This window comes from Canis aureus, chromosome 2 (assembly GCF_053574225.1).
Source record: "Canis aureus isolate CA01 chromosome 2, VMU_Caureus_v.1.0, whole genome shotgun sequence".
NCBI classification, from domain to species: domain Eukaryota; kingdom Metazoa; phylum Chordata; class Mammalia; order Carnivora; family Canidae; genus Canis; species Canis aureus.
The window spans coordinates 5975040-5991683 of NC_135612.1; the positions used below are offsets into that span (position 1 = coordinate 5975040).

Here is a 16644-nt window from a genome sequence, read left to right on the forward strand (position 1 = left end):
GATTGGGAGAAAGAGTTTTTCATTTTAGCCCTGGAAATTTTAGCTACTACAGTAAATTGAGACAAATAAACCTGTATAGGATGGAAAGGAAAAAATGAACTGGTCTCTGCAGATGACATGATTATAAATGTAGGAAAGCTTAAGGATCTAAAAAACACTTATGGAACTAATAAGTTAGCATATAAAAGTTACATGATACAAGACTGTAATGAGGTATCTGACTTCATTATTGATGTTGACTGTGAGAGCTTTTGTTTTAGAGCAGGGAGGGGCTATGGGAGAAGGGGAGAGAGAATCTTAAGCAGGCTCCTTGACTAGCCCAGCTCCCCAGGCAGGGCTTGATCTCACAATCCTGACATCCCGACCTGAGCTGGAATCAAGAGTCAAGTGTTTAATCAGATGAGCCACCTAGGCACCCTGACAGTGAGGACTTTTAAGAGTCACTCATCCTTTATGCCCTTATGACCCATACATGGACTAGCTGATGAAAAAGCCTGGGTGGTCCATCCTTTGGTTTTAGTAGGGAATTCAAACCATGTAAGTGCCTTCCACTGTACTGGAATGCTTATCCAGACCCTACCTCCTAACCATGATATAAAACTAAGCTAGTTCTTTCCTAGCTCTCTTAAGCCCTTTAGGACCTGCTTGAGAGGTCTGCCCTATTCCCTCAGAGACTTCAGTCATATAATAAACCTTTTATACCTTCATGGTATATGTGTTGTATTGTCAATTTCAATATCTGAGCTATACTTTTTGTAGGATCTGTCTGCCTCTGCAGGTAACTATAAAAAAGAACAGTATGTTAAAAAATTAATTGCATTTCTATGTATTAACAATGAACACCAAATTTAAAACCACAGAACCATTACAACTATGTCAAAGAAAGTGAAGTACTTAAGTATACACTTAATAAACTATGTACAGAAACCATATGCTTAAAATTAGAGAAGAAAATAAATAGACATACCATGTTCATGGAAAGGAAGTCTCAAGATAGCAAATGTTATTTTTTCCCAAACAGATCTATAATCTTAATGCAATTAATATAAAAATTCCTGCAAAGTTTTTGTAAACATAGACAAAATAATTTTAAAATTTATATAGAAAGGTAATAAGACTATAATAGGTAAGGCAATTTTGACCATGAATGATGTGGGAGTAGTTACTTTACTGAATATTAAGTTTTGCTACATAGCAACAATGAACAAGAGAGTTGCTACTTCTCATGTGATGACACATAGATAAATGGAGCTGATGTATGACCACTCAGATATGTCCAACTGATTTTTGACTAGGTGCAAAGACATTTCAATTGAAGAAAGATAGCCTGTTCAATAGATGGTGTTGGAACAATTGGTTATATGTAGGCAAAAAAAAAAAAAAAAAAGAAAAAAAGAAATGAGCCTCAACCTAAACATGATAAAAGAATTAATTCAAAATGGATAGCAGATGAAAATATAAAACATATAGCTATACAACTTTTAGGGGAAAAAAAAAGAACATGTCTGGGGCCTATCACTAGTCAGAATTCATAGTCCTAGCCTGAAAACACAATCCATAGAAAGAAACATATAGGTTGGATCTCATTAAAATTAATAACATTTGCTTTACAAAGGCCAATGTGAAAGTCTTGCAACCTAATAGCAAAAATCTAAAAACAAGGTAAAACAGAAAACAACCCAGTTAAAAATAAGCAAGGGACTTGAACAGATATCTCTTCAGAGAAGACATACAAATGGCAAACAGGTGTAGGAAATGATGTTCAACACCATTAATGATCAGGAAATGGAAATCAGAACTGCAGTAAGATATCACTTCACAGTAGTTAGGATTGCTACCTCCAAAACAAAACAAGTATTGGCAAGGATGCAGAGAAAGGGGAACCCTTGAACATTGTTGATGGTAATGTGAAATGAAATAGCAGCTATAAAAAACAGTATGGAGGTTCCTTTAAAAATTAAAAAAAAGGGATCCCTGGGTGACGCAGCGGTTTAGCGCCTGCCTTTGGCCCAGGGTGCGAGCCTGGAGACCCGGGATCGAGTCCCACGTTGGGCTCCCGGTGCATGGAGCCTGCTTTTCCCTCTGCCTATGTCTCTGCCTCTCTCTCTCTCTGTGTGTGTGACTATCATAATTAATTAATTAATTAATTAATTAAAAAAATAGAACTACCATATGATCCAGCAATTCTATTTCTGGGTATATATGTCCAAAAGAATTGAAATGAGGGTCTCAAGACAGTATCTTCATTGCAGTATTATTCACAATCACCAAGATATGGAAACTATCCATGTGTCCATTGACAAATGGATGGATAAAGAAAATATGATGTACAAAATGAAATATTATTCAGCCTAAAAAAAGAAGGATATCCTGGGTGGCTCACTTGGTTAAATGTCTGACTCTTAATTTTGGCTCAGGTCACTATCTCAGGGTTGTGAGATTGAGCCCCACGCATCAGGCTCTGTGCTGGGCATGGAACCTGCTTAACATTCTCTCCCTCTGCCTCTCAAAAAATGACAACAACAACAACAACAACAAAAAACCCTGCCAACTACAACAAAATGGATGAAGGATATTATGCAAAGTGAAATAAACTGGTCACAGAAGGACAAATACTGCATGATTCTACGTCTTTGAGATATCAAAAATAAACTCATAGAAGCAAAAAACACAGTAGTGATTGTCAGGAATTGAGGGATGGGGGAAAAGGAGTTGTTCCATGGTATAAAATTTCACTTATTCTAAATAAATAAATTTTAGAGGTATGTTATACAATATAGTGCCTATAGTTAACAATGTGGTATTGCATACTTCAAAATTTATTGAGGGAAGATGTCACATTAAGTGCCCTTCCTCCCCAAATACAAAACAGATAAGAAACAAGAAAAGAAAAAAAAAATCAAAAGCAAATAAGGATAATTTGGGAGGTGCTGGATATGCTTATTACATTGATTGTTATGATAGTATCACAGGTGTTTGCATATGTCCAATCTTATCCAATTACACATATTCAATGCATTTAGTTCTTTGTATATAAATTAAACTTCAATAAAGTTGCATTAAAAAAGTCCATGTGAAGAATCTGAAATATTCTGGGGGAAAATATTTGCAAATATCTACCATGGGATCAATATCTGTAATACACAAAGGATTCTCAAAATTCAACAGTAGAAATTAAGTAAACAAAAAGTATAATTTGGAAATAGACAAAAAGACACAGACATTTCATGGAAGAAGATATTCAGCATCATTAGCCAGGAAGGAAAAGAAAATTAAAATCACAATGAGATGTCACTACATACTTCGCACAATAACTTTTTTAAAAATGATGGTAACAAATGGGTGAGAACAGGGAGAAATTGGATCACTCAAAAATTGCTCATGGGAACATAAATGGTGCAGCCAATCAGTAAAACAGTTTGTTACTTTATTATAAAACCAAAGCCACAATTACCATACAACACAATAACTGTACTCTTGGGTATTTATTTGAGAGAAATAAAATTTGTGTTCACACAAAGACTGATGCATAAATGTTTGTTGCAACTTTTTTTTGTCATAGCCAAGAAGCTATAATGTTCCCAGATGTTCAATAGGTGAATGGCTAAACAAGCTGTGTGCCCATACCCCGTGTAGTAAAATTCAGCAATAAAAAGGAACAAACTAGATATGTTAACAACTCGGATGAATCTCAGTGGCATTCTGTTGAATGAGAAATACCAGTCTCAAAGGGAATATATAATGCATGATTCAGCTTATCTAACATTTTTGAAATGAAAAGCTTTTAGAAGTGGAGGACAGTTTAGTGGTTGCCAGTATGGGAACAGACAGGAGGGGCATGGGGGAAGAGTGATTAAAGAAGAGTAAAAGGAGGAGTCTTTGTTATATTGGAGCTGTTCAACATTTTGCCTATATAACTTTAGTTTATAGATAAATACCATACACAAATGAGTACAAGTAAAACTAGAGAAATCTGACTCATATTGGAAGACTAAATCAATGTAGATATCCCGGTTTTAATACTAAACTTTAGTTTTATAAAATATTAGTGTTTGTGGAAACTGCAAGAAGTGTATGTGGGTTCTCTATTTCTTGCAATTGTATATGAATCTAAAATTATCTCAATACAAATTTCAATTTAAAAAATGAAGGTACCAAAGACCAAAAAAGTGAAAATGCATTTCGTTGTATTTTAAAAAAAAAATCTATTGATTCATGATGTACAACAAATGTTTCACTATCTTTCCTGTACAGTTCAAAAATATTATTTGTTTCTTTAAAGATTCTATTTATTTTAGAGGGAGCGAGAGAGTGAGTGAGCATACATGCACACGCATGGGTGGGGGGAGGGGCAGGGGGAGAGGGAGGGAGAGAACCTCAAGCAGATTCTGAGCTGAGTGCAGAGTTGGCTGGATGTGGGTGTGATCTCCTGAGCCGAAAACAAGAATTGGATGCTCAACTGACTGAGCCCCCAGGCACCCCGATCAAAGTATTATTTGTTAAACTGCATGTTCTTCAACTCTAAATCAAGTTATTTCCTAAGGAATTCCAATCATTATGTCTTCAGTACAGTTAGTGCTTTTCTTTGCACTTGCTGTTGCACACATTGGATTTAGTGAAAAATATATACAGTTTAGATCCATGAAATCTAGAGATATAAAAATTAGTATATGATCTATAAGGAAAAAATATAAAATATCTACTTTTAGTCATTTTGGGGGGTTTCCAGAAATTCGTTTGATGCAACTAATAATGTCTGTGATCACTTTGTTAGCTATCCACTAGATTCTCCACATATAGTCGTCATACATTCTCTTATAAATGGTAAGTGATTTGTGGAAAGATACTTTTAGACAATACATATATCTTGTTCTTCGTCAACTTTTCACACCACCTACTCTTTCTCCATTGATGATAGTTTAATGTCATCGGTAGAATAAATTTTCCTTTATTTATATCAGAAAGAAATTGTTCCTATCATTATAGAACTTAAAAAACACATATACACTTACATATAAATGTATATGTTTAGGGGATCCCTGGGTGGCGCAGCGGTTTGGCGCCTGCCTTTGGCCCAGGGCGCGATCCTGGAGACCCGGGATCCAATCCCACATCGGGCTCCCGGTGCATGGAGCCTGCTTCTCCCTCTGCCTGTGTCTCTGCCTCTCTCTCTTTCTCTCTCTATGACTATCATAAATAAATAAAAATTAAAAAAAAATAAATAAATGTATATGTTTAAATAGTAGATGCATATTTATAAAGTTCTAAGTAGATAAACCTTTATTTTTGTGTGTAAATAATTTCTATTTTTGTTGCACATTGATTCGGTGTTTTTTTGTGAAATTTCTTTATAGAATTATTTATTTTTCTGTCAGTTCTAATAAAGGATCAATATTAAATGTTTTAAATTCTGAATGTTTTGGTGTATTGACAAAGAGGATTTGTTTTCTATTACTAGGATGCGAAGTTTAATATGTATCCATATGATCTCCCTAATTTTTTTGAGCAACCAAAACTAATGTATTATGTTTAAAGTCAGGTTAGTGGTTACCTTTGGACAGGATAATTACTGGCTTTTATATGTATGACTTGTGCATTTTCTACATTTTCTAAAACTTAAAAATAGCAAGAAATTGTTCACATGGGTTATTGATATAAGCTCTGGAAAAAAGAAAAAGCAACTTTCCTCTAGAATGTGCATGGCTGTTTTCTGTTGCATAAATAGGGTCATGCAGTTTCATTAGTATTTGAGTAAAATGTCTGGAAATATATGTAAATAATAGGGTTAAAATTAATTGGAATTTAATGAAATATTCATCAGGCAACCTTTTTGATAAGCTTTAAGGCAACTGGGGCATTTTACAAAGAGATAAAAGAATAAATACGACATTACTTCAAAGTATACACAGTCTAGTAGGAGAGGCAGTGAAGAGAAAAAAAATTCCCTGAAGCTCTTTATGGTAAATTCTACTTCATATGATGGTATTGCTCAAGTTGTGATGTCAACCAGCAAAGGATGCTGACAAGACATGCTCAGATAAGGTGAAGAAGTTGAGGAAGAAAATTTTTAGTGGTTGTTGGGGTAGAAGAAATGCGAGGTGAAGATCACGCATACTCTTTTGTTGAGTTTGTGTAGAAGAAGGAAGAAAGAAACTATATTTTAAAATTTGATAATTATGATAAGAAAACTTGAGTTAGTTGGTAGCTTGAGGGTAAAGATCACCCCAGAAAAGAATAAATTAAAGAAATGTTAAAAAGTAAAGCTTGAATACTTAGCCCGTAATATTTCTGGAAAAGTTGTAGTGTAGGATCAATATCACAAAAAGAACATCTTTTCTCAGCATATCAAATACAGAGACAAATAGATGCAATTGAATTGAAGAGATTTGAATTAAAAATTATTTCCTGGTATTCTTAATTTCGCCTTTACCTATGAATCCTTGACCACAATTACTTGTTTTGTCTATTACTCCCACACATTTACTCTTTCTACCTCTGTTCTCCATTTCTTTAGTACCTCCAGTCCCTGATTCCTCACTTTTTTGTACCCTGTTCTTATCTGACTGTCTTCTACTTAACAAGTACCTGATTAGTCAGTGTCACTTCTTTCAAATTCTGTATTATCCCACCAATTTTAATGTACTGGTCCTTTCTTTTATGCTCTCTTCTACACTTTGAGTTCTCTATTCCTGCACTAGAAAACTATAGCTTTCATGTCTCTTGGACTAGGGAAGGTCCGGGTGGCAATCACAAAAGAAGATGGCTAGAGTAGACTGGAGGGTGGACCATTACTGTAAAATCAGGCTCCCACAACAGTGGAGACATTATCTCAAAAGCTGGATTTAGACGGAAGGAGAATTGTAAACCGGATGTTAATAAATATGAATATATTGTCTAAAGTTCATAGTCACAAGTAGGGTTTCAGACAGTGCTATAAAGTCCTAGGAATTCCATAGGGGAAGTTTTGTTTGTTTAGTAGGAAATGGTGGATTGTCATCAGGGACATGGGCCCGCAGCCTGACTGAAGGGGTTACATGAGGGGAGGAATGAACTGTTTTTCAGAGAGATCTAAGAAATACTGTTTTGAGGGGAAGGAGGCATGTAGAGCTTTCTGTTAGTTCAAAGAGGGCATCTGGGAAACGAACAAGGGGTAGTGGAAGGGGAGGTGGATGGGGGAATGGGGTGACTGGGTGACGGGCACTGGGGGGCCGCTTGGCGTGATGAGCACTTGGTGTTACACTATATGTTGGCATATCGAACTCCAGTAATATATATATAAAGAAATAGGAGTACTCTCCAAGTTCCCAATATTTCCCACCAAAAGATGTCTCTGCAAAATTGGCAGAGCTTCTCATGAGCAGGCCAAGACTTATCTTCAACTTCCAAAGCAGTTGGAAGCTATCAAACATCTCAGAGAGAGTCAGCATGGGGAATCTGTGCAGGACAGTTTTTCTCTTTTTTTTTTTTTTTTCTTTTTCTTTTCCTAGACTTCAGCTACAGAGGGCATCCTTCTATGTCTTTGTTCAATCATGGCCTGTAATCTGTGTGAATGGAGGGAAAATGTATTCTTATGAAGGATCAGGGAACAGTACAAAAGGATTAAACCAGAACTCAGACCTACTCTTCTGTCTGTTTCTTAACCAGAGTTACAGAAGCTTAACAGAAAGTATGAAGGTAGCAATGAAAAGTTCTAAAATAGAAACTGCTGAGGAAGCACAGAGAATCTGGATTATGAAATCCCTGCCTTCCTTTATATCTAGTTCCTTCCCATAGGCCCCATTCAGAGCTGGTTGCCTTCACAGGAGACAATTAGACTCCCGTGCCTGGCCCACTCAAATACTTGTTTTAACATATGGCAATTTAGATGCTGTTGCTTGTCTCCTTAAATGTCTCTCTAAGACCATTTACCGTTTTTATGGCCAGTTTTAATGTGCTGCCATGTTTTCGGGACTTGGCTGCCAGACACTATTTTAATACAGGCATATCTCGTGCAAGAAGCAACCTGATTCATTATTATTAAGTTATCTTTTTTGGCAGTAAGTTCTGCGTGGCTCAAAGATTATGTAGAAGAAGAATGTCCTTTCACAATCATGGTTGCCTCCTTGACGTTTCTCTGATAAACTTGTTTTGTATTATCTTCTGTTTTCTTTGTACAGCTTTTCTTCCAAGATTTCATTACAGTCAGGGTGACAAGGATTCTGTTGTTGTTGTTTAAGTGAGGTGGCATGTGCTAAATTGGCTCTGATAGAAGAAGAACTCAATCAAAAGTGACATTGTCTGTCTAGCGCTTCACTAAAAGTCCACTAGGTTGTGATATGTTTTAATGTTCAGACCTCGGTTCTGCAATGAATATTAAATCAACAATTCTGGTTCGCATATCAATGCAGGGAATTAACACAGAGCTTGGAAACTCTTGAAAATAAGGTGTGACCCCGCTGAAGATAATTCTGGCTTCCAGGCTTTCATGGAGAATATATTAATTCATTAAGTTATCCAAGCATGCTGCATACAAATGCTGACAGGGACTGAAAGGTTTGTTGTCTCCTATTAATCACTTTATTATTCATATCATTCTTTCACTAGAGGCATGAGAATATGTTTGATTAATATCTCATTTCTATTGTTTTGGCGAGCAATGTTCATTGGCTCTGCTCTAAAGAACTTTGTTTCCTTTCAAGTAAGTGTGAACAGAACAATAGGTGATTATCAAATCTTGATGTTGTTTTCTATGATTTCACAGTATCTCCTAACAACCTTGGCGATCACAGCCTGTGTTTAGGTAGGATGACGGTGATATGAGGTGTCTCCTCTTAACCTGACAAGAAATGAAGAGTCCCTGAAGGTAAAGTGACTTAAGGCAAATCTTAGCAACCTCTTAGTGTTCCCTGACTATCTCATTGTTCTCTCACTTGTTGGCTCTTATCCTGGGATCATATCTATTTGGTCTGAGTGTCCGCTCAAGAGAAACTTTTCTTTCACCCATTCTATTAAACGTGAAGAGAGCTTAGGAAAATTTTAGAAGACTCTTGATCCTCCAAATATTGAGCTCACTATTGCATATATTCCTTGTTCCAATCTCAAAGGCAAAACCATTATGTAAATATTAATGATTTATATGCTAGGTAATTTGCCTTGCTTTTTGAAGCATAAATTATTCTAGAGCATGTTTTGAATTGGTTTAGGAAAAACCCAGATTTGGATGTGTTTCATGTACAAATGTTATAAAATCAGGTTTTTGAATATTATTACTAATGTTTTAACAAGAAAAACAATGTTTACTATAAAAAAAGTAAGCAAACTAAGTCCAGAGAATAACACAGAGTGCACACAAAGCGTGTTTCATAGCCAAAAATATCTCAGTTGCTGATTTTTTCTGTAGTCCCAAGATTTAGCGTCTTTTTTTTAAAAAAATATAAATAGTTGCCCCTGACATTAGGGTTCTGCTCTCCCTAAACTGCCTTGCCTTTTATTCCCTGGGCTGAGTAGCTCACCACAGGAAGCCCCACAGAACATGCTGCTTAGAGCTAACTCCTCAACATCCATATGGCTCCATCCAGGTCCTTTCCAAGCCTGATTGCATGCGCATTTATTGATCCCATGCTTTCCTTCTGTATACCCCATTGCCATTGTGTGCTTGTTCTTTTTCTGCCTTCCTAAAGTTCGTAAACAATCAACCAGTTGGGCAGAAGATTGCCCTGCAGAAGTCAACGCCATCTCACTTATCCAGATTTCAGTTGTCTGGCTGTCTTAATTCTATAGGATTTGGCCATGAACAACCCCAGACGTGGAAGAAAAAGTCATTAAGCTTAGATTTATACATGAGGGCGAATCAGCATAGTACTATAAGGGAAAGAAGTAAAGATAGACTCTCAGAAGCCTTGCTGCTTTGAGCAAATTACCTCATCACTTTGGCACCATTTTTCACAACCTTTTGTGCGTTACTGGAAGGGAAGTGGGGAGAAAAAGGAAGAGAAATGGCACTTAGGGATAAGGGAAAGTTCATAGGTTTTAAGTTCAGAGACACAACTTTTCAAAGCTTGGCTCTGCCACTTCTGACACTGGCAAGTTATTTAACTCGTTTTATCCCCTCCATCTGTTAAATAGAAAAATACTACTTGCTTTATGTTTATTTAAAGGTTTTTGTGATTTCTTTCTTTTTTTTTTAATTTTTATTTATTTATGATAGTCACAGAGAGAGAGAGAGAGAGAGAGAGGGGCAGAGACATAGGCAGAGGGAGAAGCAGGCTCCACCCACCGAGAGCCCAATGTGGGATTCGATCCCGGGTCTCCAGGATCGCACCCTGGGCCAAAGGCAGGCGCTAAACCGCTGCGCCACCCAGGGATCCCGGTTTTTGTGATTTCATCTGAAGTTGTTGACCCATAATATAACCTCAGTATTGAAAGTTTATATTTCCTATCCTATAATTTTATTTGCACAGGTTCCCCATTCTTGAGGACATATGTCATTTTCCTCTTTGTAGCTCTCACATCTAGAAGGTGGGAAGAATCCAAAATATATGCATTGTGTGAATCTATGAAGGGATATGTAGTCCATGATATTCCTTTAAAGAAATGTCGTACTTTTGTTAAATAGCTTCATACCTCCTGATCTTTTCTCATAAGGCTAGTTAGCTAATTTCCCAAGATTCAGCAAAAATGGAAAAAGTAAATTAGACTCAAGCTTGCAGATTGCTAGTCAGGCACCTGGATAATAGTAAAAGTCATAGTTGATAGGATGGGCATACAGAAAAACTGAAAAACGCTTGAGTGTGACCTGTTGTGTAGCTCCCCGAGACACACTGGTTTCACCCGGTATCCTATTACAGAACAGATTGGCATTCATGTAGGTAGACATTTTGAGCTTTAATGGAAGGGTAAAATTATATTAAATTCACTCTGCTTTAGAAAGCAGAGATGTGTGTAATATGTTTTAGAAATATTTCTATTAAAACGGTTACTTTCAGTGCCTGAAAAGTTAAGCTTCAATTATCTGCAAAATTAACATATGTGTACAGATCATTCCCCATCAATGTCAGATTAATAGTGTTCTGCTGATTGCCATTACAAGTCATTCTTCCACCACCTTTTAGTACTTTTTCCCTACCACAATATGCTGCAGAGATTAATAGATTTTTTTTTTAAAGGAAGATTCCTTTTAGGAAAGGTAAGATCTACTTTAAAATTAGCCAAAGCTATCCTAGACCTGTTTCATGAGATCATTCAAACTTTTATACTGCACGATAAGGTCAAGGAAATTCCCAGGCTCGGCCTGGCATCAGTGCCATTGAATGCACTTGTAATCTGAGCCAGACATCTGTGAGTGAACTCAACAAGCCCCAGGGCAGGAAGGCTGGCATTTTTCCACCTGAATGACTATTTAAGTAAAAGCAGGACAGTGGAGACAGACAGGGTAGTCTGTTCTTGCATTGGTGTTGGCTTCAACATATGCAATTTGTAGATGGGCTCAAAGGCTGTTCATTTTCGAGAAGACAATGCTTTTATAGAATATAGTGATCATCAAAAAGCTGGAAGAACTATCGTAAAGTTTTAACTATATGAATAATTTAGACTTTTCCTTAAAGCTTTTCATTCATACCACAGCTCTCCCCTTCCCAAATAACCCACTACGTCATTTACCACATACATAACATACACATACATAACATATATATTTTAAGCAACATTTTATTATTTATATATTATAATATTTTATTTAATTTATATAAATTATATTTATTATATTATATATTTATATATAATGTATATATTTGAAGCAACATTATATATATTATATATATATAAAATATATTTGTATATTTTAAGCAAGTCTCAAGTTCCTTTTGGTGACTTACTGGGTTAAATTATCAATAGCCTGATGAATATTGAATATGAATGAAAAACTAACTATCAAAAAAGCATTATACAGATGTTTTGATATTCCTGTGTAAATTATAATCTAGAAATTTGTAAGAAAGTGAAAAGTTATTAATGCAGTGTAAAAGTAGAAAGTAAACAGGAGGCTAGTTTCAGTAATAATTTCTGAGAGCAGCTTTAATATATTGCTGTGAATAGTAGTACAGGTTATTTGGTAGAAGTGAGAGACATCAGGGTCAACTGGTGGCAAATTGTAGAGGGGCAGTGGTCATTGACTGCAGAGAGAAACAACTTACTACATGGGACTTTATTTGGGGCTATGTCCTACCAGTGTAACTCTCCTTTATTATTACTTTATTTTGAGGGTAAGAGTAAAATCAGGTTTGTCTTCAGAGAATAAGTATTTTGGGCTTTAATCAAGGTTAGCCTCGTTGCCAGTTTTGAGGAGACTGCAAGGAAATGCTATCTGCCTGACACTTACAGACATTAGAGGTCTTTAGCTCCTGGGAACAGACTGAATGTGGGCAAATCCCTTCTCCCGAAAGTGGGGATGACAAGTTCCCAGGCCCAGTTAGGTCATTGCCAGATAACCTGTAATGAACCTCTGCGATTCTCGTCTGATTTTCCTAACTGCTTGTTTTCCTGAAAGGTCATAAAATTATTGAATATCAAATTTAAATCTGAGGTTTTATTATTGCTATTTTAAAGAAAATAAGAATCTGATGAAATTTATGTAGAAAGCATGGAATTAGAAGGATACTATAATTTTCATCAAACCCTTCATTTTGCATGTGAAAAAAGAGTTTAAAGCATAAGTAGTTGTTGGGAATTTTAACCTTTCTTGGTTTGTGTTTTTAGTCCAAAACCATCTTCTGAATATCTACCAATTTTCCTAAAATAAAGTAGTTGCACGTGTCTTAGGCTTTGCCAGCCATTGGTCACCTTTTTCCTTCAAATTTTTATATGTTCTTTTCATCCTAATTCTGTAGTGGAACAAGCCCCCACCAGCTTTACTGACACAAATTAACTTCTGTTAGCACATTCTGAGTTACTAGGAGTTTCAAGAAAGGCCCCCAACTCACACACACAAATTAGTCTGTCATTGAAGTAACTGTGTGGCACATGCCCTCTTTTTCCCTACTACTTTGACATTTTCTTTTTAATATCTGATCTCGTGAATCCTCATTCTTGGCTTAGCTGAGGATTTGATCTACAGAAAAAAAGCCAATGGTAGTTTCAGTTAGTCCAAATGCCCTAGTCATGACGGTACAAAGTCATTTCTGTGTTTTCTGAAAAGACCAAGAGAATGACCTCCAACAGGCCACAAGAGCCCTAAATGATACTGTTAATCAGATCCAACACAAACAAATAGAAATCAAACCAATCTAAATATACACATATACACTATATATATACACATACATATACACACATATATACATATATAGTAAGGCCAAGCTACTCAGATAAAGAAGTAGGTCTGTAAAAAAATCCCCAAGATGTTACTTTAAATAAATAGATGGTCTCAGAACAGTATTTTTACAAGAACAATAATAATGAAATTCTCTCATAAAATACAATATTTCTGATTTGGGTACTAAATGAACCAAATGTATATAACAAAAAGGACAGAAAAATTACAGAGCAAGTTCAGAAAAATACTTTCCTCTGAGGAGTAAGGAAGTGAATCAGGCTAGGGGATGCTGATCAAAAGGACTTTTACCTAATGATTTTTTTTCAGGAATTTATTAAAGTATTTCTTGTGTTATCTTGTGTACACCAAATAACTTTTCTACCTATCTTGCTGAGCCCTTGAGAATTTAAGAGGGAATTTTAAGTGGCCATATGATGGGGACAAGGTTCAGGAGACTTTTTTTTTTTAATTTACTTATTAATGTATAATTACAGATTATATTCTGATTATCTTCTTGCAGGACACAAGCAAGTAGGTAGGTCTTCTTGCTCAATATGTCTCTTTTTTCCATAAATGTCTCTTGGGAAGTAAGTTGCAATATCAACTTCGGGGAGTTTCTACTGCACCAGTGTTAAAAAAGGGCTGCTTCATTCAAACGTACCCTCTGTTGGGCAGTGTGCAGAGACTGATTGCACCTTTACATATCATCTGGAGTAAAATGGGGGTAAAAGAATTTCTTGTCTAACCAGAGAATCCCTTGCTTGAGGACTGCAAGTGCAGATTTAATAACCTGAATTAACACTACAATTATTCAGGGAAGCTCAGTCTTGAACAAGTTTCTCCTGAATCTCTATAGTACTGCGTTTTGAATTAGGAGCTCCAGTGCTCTTGGTGATACACCAGAGTAACACTTCTTGTTAAGTCCCTACCCCTCCCCGCTCCTTTCAGTGAATTTTCCCTTGTTCTGCCTTCTGGTTCTGGTTCTGGATCTCCTCCTCTCCCCAGTCTTGGTCTATAAGGGGCAAGATCCCTGATGAATAGAAGACGAATTTAAATATCAACTCCTACTTGATGAAAATTTAATAGTTTGCTTTTGTGCGTTTGGTTGGTTTTGCTCTTTTAATAACCTAAAATAAGTATTTCACACTCAGTGATGAAAGTATCCCTCAGTTAGCTGTAATTTATTTTTGACTCCAACCTCTCTCACTCAGGGAAGGAATTTTTTAGGCAATAAGGTAACAAATTACTCTGAGAATCTGTTTAAAGATTTAGGGTCTAACTCCCAGGGGAAAAACATGCCTATACCTACAGTACACTCATAAAATTTGGCAGAAGCCTATCCTTATGTCTGCCCTGATATTAATTAATCTTCAGTTAAATCCATCAAAAGTAAAATCTATAAATCCAGGAGCCCGGGCTGTCTTTTTCTGTAATATATCCTTAATGGCAAGCATAGTTTCCAGAAGCTAATAGGCATTTAATAAATGTTAAATGAATAAATCAGTGCTCTCATTGCAATGGAATATGATGAGTATTTTTTACCCTATTAATACCCAGAATTTATTGAATAGTAATAGTAGACCATGCAATGTACTAGGCTTTTTATATGTGTAACTCACATTCATTCTGGAGTCAGCATCTGTCTGTAGTTACCTGGAAACCATTCAAACCACTCAGTTTCATCAGCTACAAGGAAAAAGAGAGTCATTCCAATCCTTACTCCGAAGACGCTAAAAAAAAAAAAAAAAAAAAAAAAATGCAGTTCATAACCTCTGGCAACATTTCTCAGTACCTTAATTTTCACAATTTGAACTTCTCTGAAACTTTTTACTCACCGATAACATCTTAATTTCTCTCCCCCGGAACTACTCTCTACTTATTCTATTTACTTTCATCCTTTTTTGTCCTCAGAATTTAGTAATTTAGATTGGCTTAATCTCTTTATCTAAGTAATTTTCTTTCTCTTCAAGTGTTAATGACTCTGCCTTTTTGTGCTTGTCACATTATACTGCAGAAAAATTCATGATTTGTCTGAGGAAGATCAGTTCTCTACACAAGTTGGAAGAAAGAGGAGGGGATATGTGGAAAGAGACAGCATTCTGTTTCTGAACCCTAAATAACTGTAGGCTTTCTTAACATCCTTCTGTAAGTTAACACAAACAGAAGCTAAAAGATCTAAAGCTGCTTGTCCGTAGACTCACTAAAGGGCTACAAATACCAAGACTCATCCATATCCATTTGTTTAAAAAAAAAAGTTATTCTTTAGCACCATACTTTACTACCTGCTTGAATAGTATTCATTCATTCCATACATATTTAGGGTTATCTACTAAGTATCATGGATATAAGACTGAACAGAAAACTATATAAAAATTCCTAACCTTGTGGATCTGATTTTCAATTAGGAAATATAAAATAAAGAGTAAAAATAACAATTACAATGTATAACATGTACACAGTGCTACAATTATAGAACAAAATAAGGGGGTGTCTGGAGAGTAGGGGATGGTGAAGATAATAAAGTTTTACATAGATCTTTTGAGGTCATCCAGATGAGAAGGGGCATTTGAGCAGGGACTTGAAAGAAGCGAAAGCAAGCCAGAAAAGATAACTCCAGGAGGATCATTACTGGCGATGGCATTGTCACTGCAAAGTCCCCGAGTGGTTCTAGTTGAGAAAACAACAAAGAGGCTATGATGGCTAGAGTGGAGGAAGCCAAGAAAAGCGTAAGGTATCCAAAGGTATGAAATATTTTGTGTGTTTGTGTGTTTTCCTAAGTTAGTGGCACATAATTTTATTAAGTCCTCTAAAGAGCCTTTGACTCCAAAATACTAAATTTACTCCCTTCAAGAAAAGAGTGTTGGTAGATGGTTGGGGTTCTCATCTTATGCACATTAGCTGCTTAAATTTATGTATTATTTGCTCATTGAAATCCTTTACTCTCATGTCTAAGAGTACATGCTTCTGGAGCTCCTCATAGCTCTTGGAATTTGCAATTTATTTTCATCATGAGCTCATATTTCTCAGCCTGCTGTGGTTGGCAGATGTTCATTGAAAATCTAAATGCAAGAAAAATTAACGAATCCAATATCTGGAACCTGTTTATATAGCAACGAAATAGAATATTGTGAACCAATTTACATTCAGTATGAATCCTGCAGAGAATTGATCTATACATTGGCTTTGAACACTTGTCACAAGTTTTCCAAGACTGACATTTAAAACAGGCAGGCTTTCTACATTCTCATCATTCTGTCCTTGTCAAGTGTTAACTCGCCAAAATGGTATCCCTGAGTTTTTAGTTGTTCTTGACTTTTATATTTTTTTTTGTAAGAAGTATCTACCTGAGAAGTGTA

The 16644-nt window shown here is 36.0% G+C and overlaps 1 long non-coding RNA gene across 13 annotated transcripts in view; it reads right to left on the reverse strand.

The window, feature by feature from the left end:
* The window catches only part of LOC144292330 (uncharacterized), a 148975-nt gene that overhangs the window by 80106 nt on the left and 52225 nt on the right, over window positions 1–16644 (reverse strand). For 11 of the 13 annotated variants that reach the window (XR_013359778.1, XR_013359794.1, XR_013359777.1 and 8 more), the window contains one exon: window positions 14908–15018. This is a non-coding gene — a long non-coding RNA (uncharacterized LOC144292330). Of the gene's footprint in view, window positions 1–702; window positions 783–8519; window positions 8816–14907; window positions 15019–16644 lie in introns of those variants that run through there. The other 2 variants (XR_013359782.1, XR_013359786.1) reach the window with 2 other exon arrangements.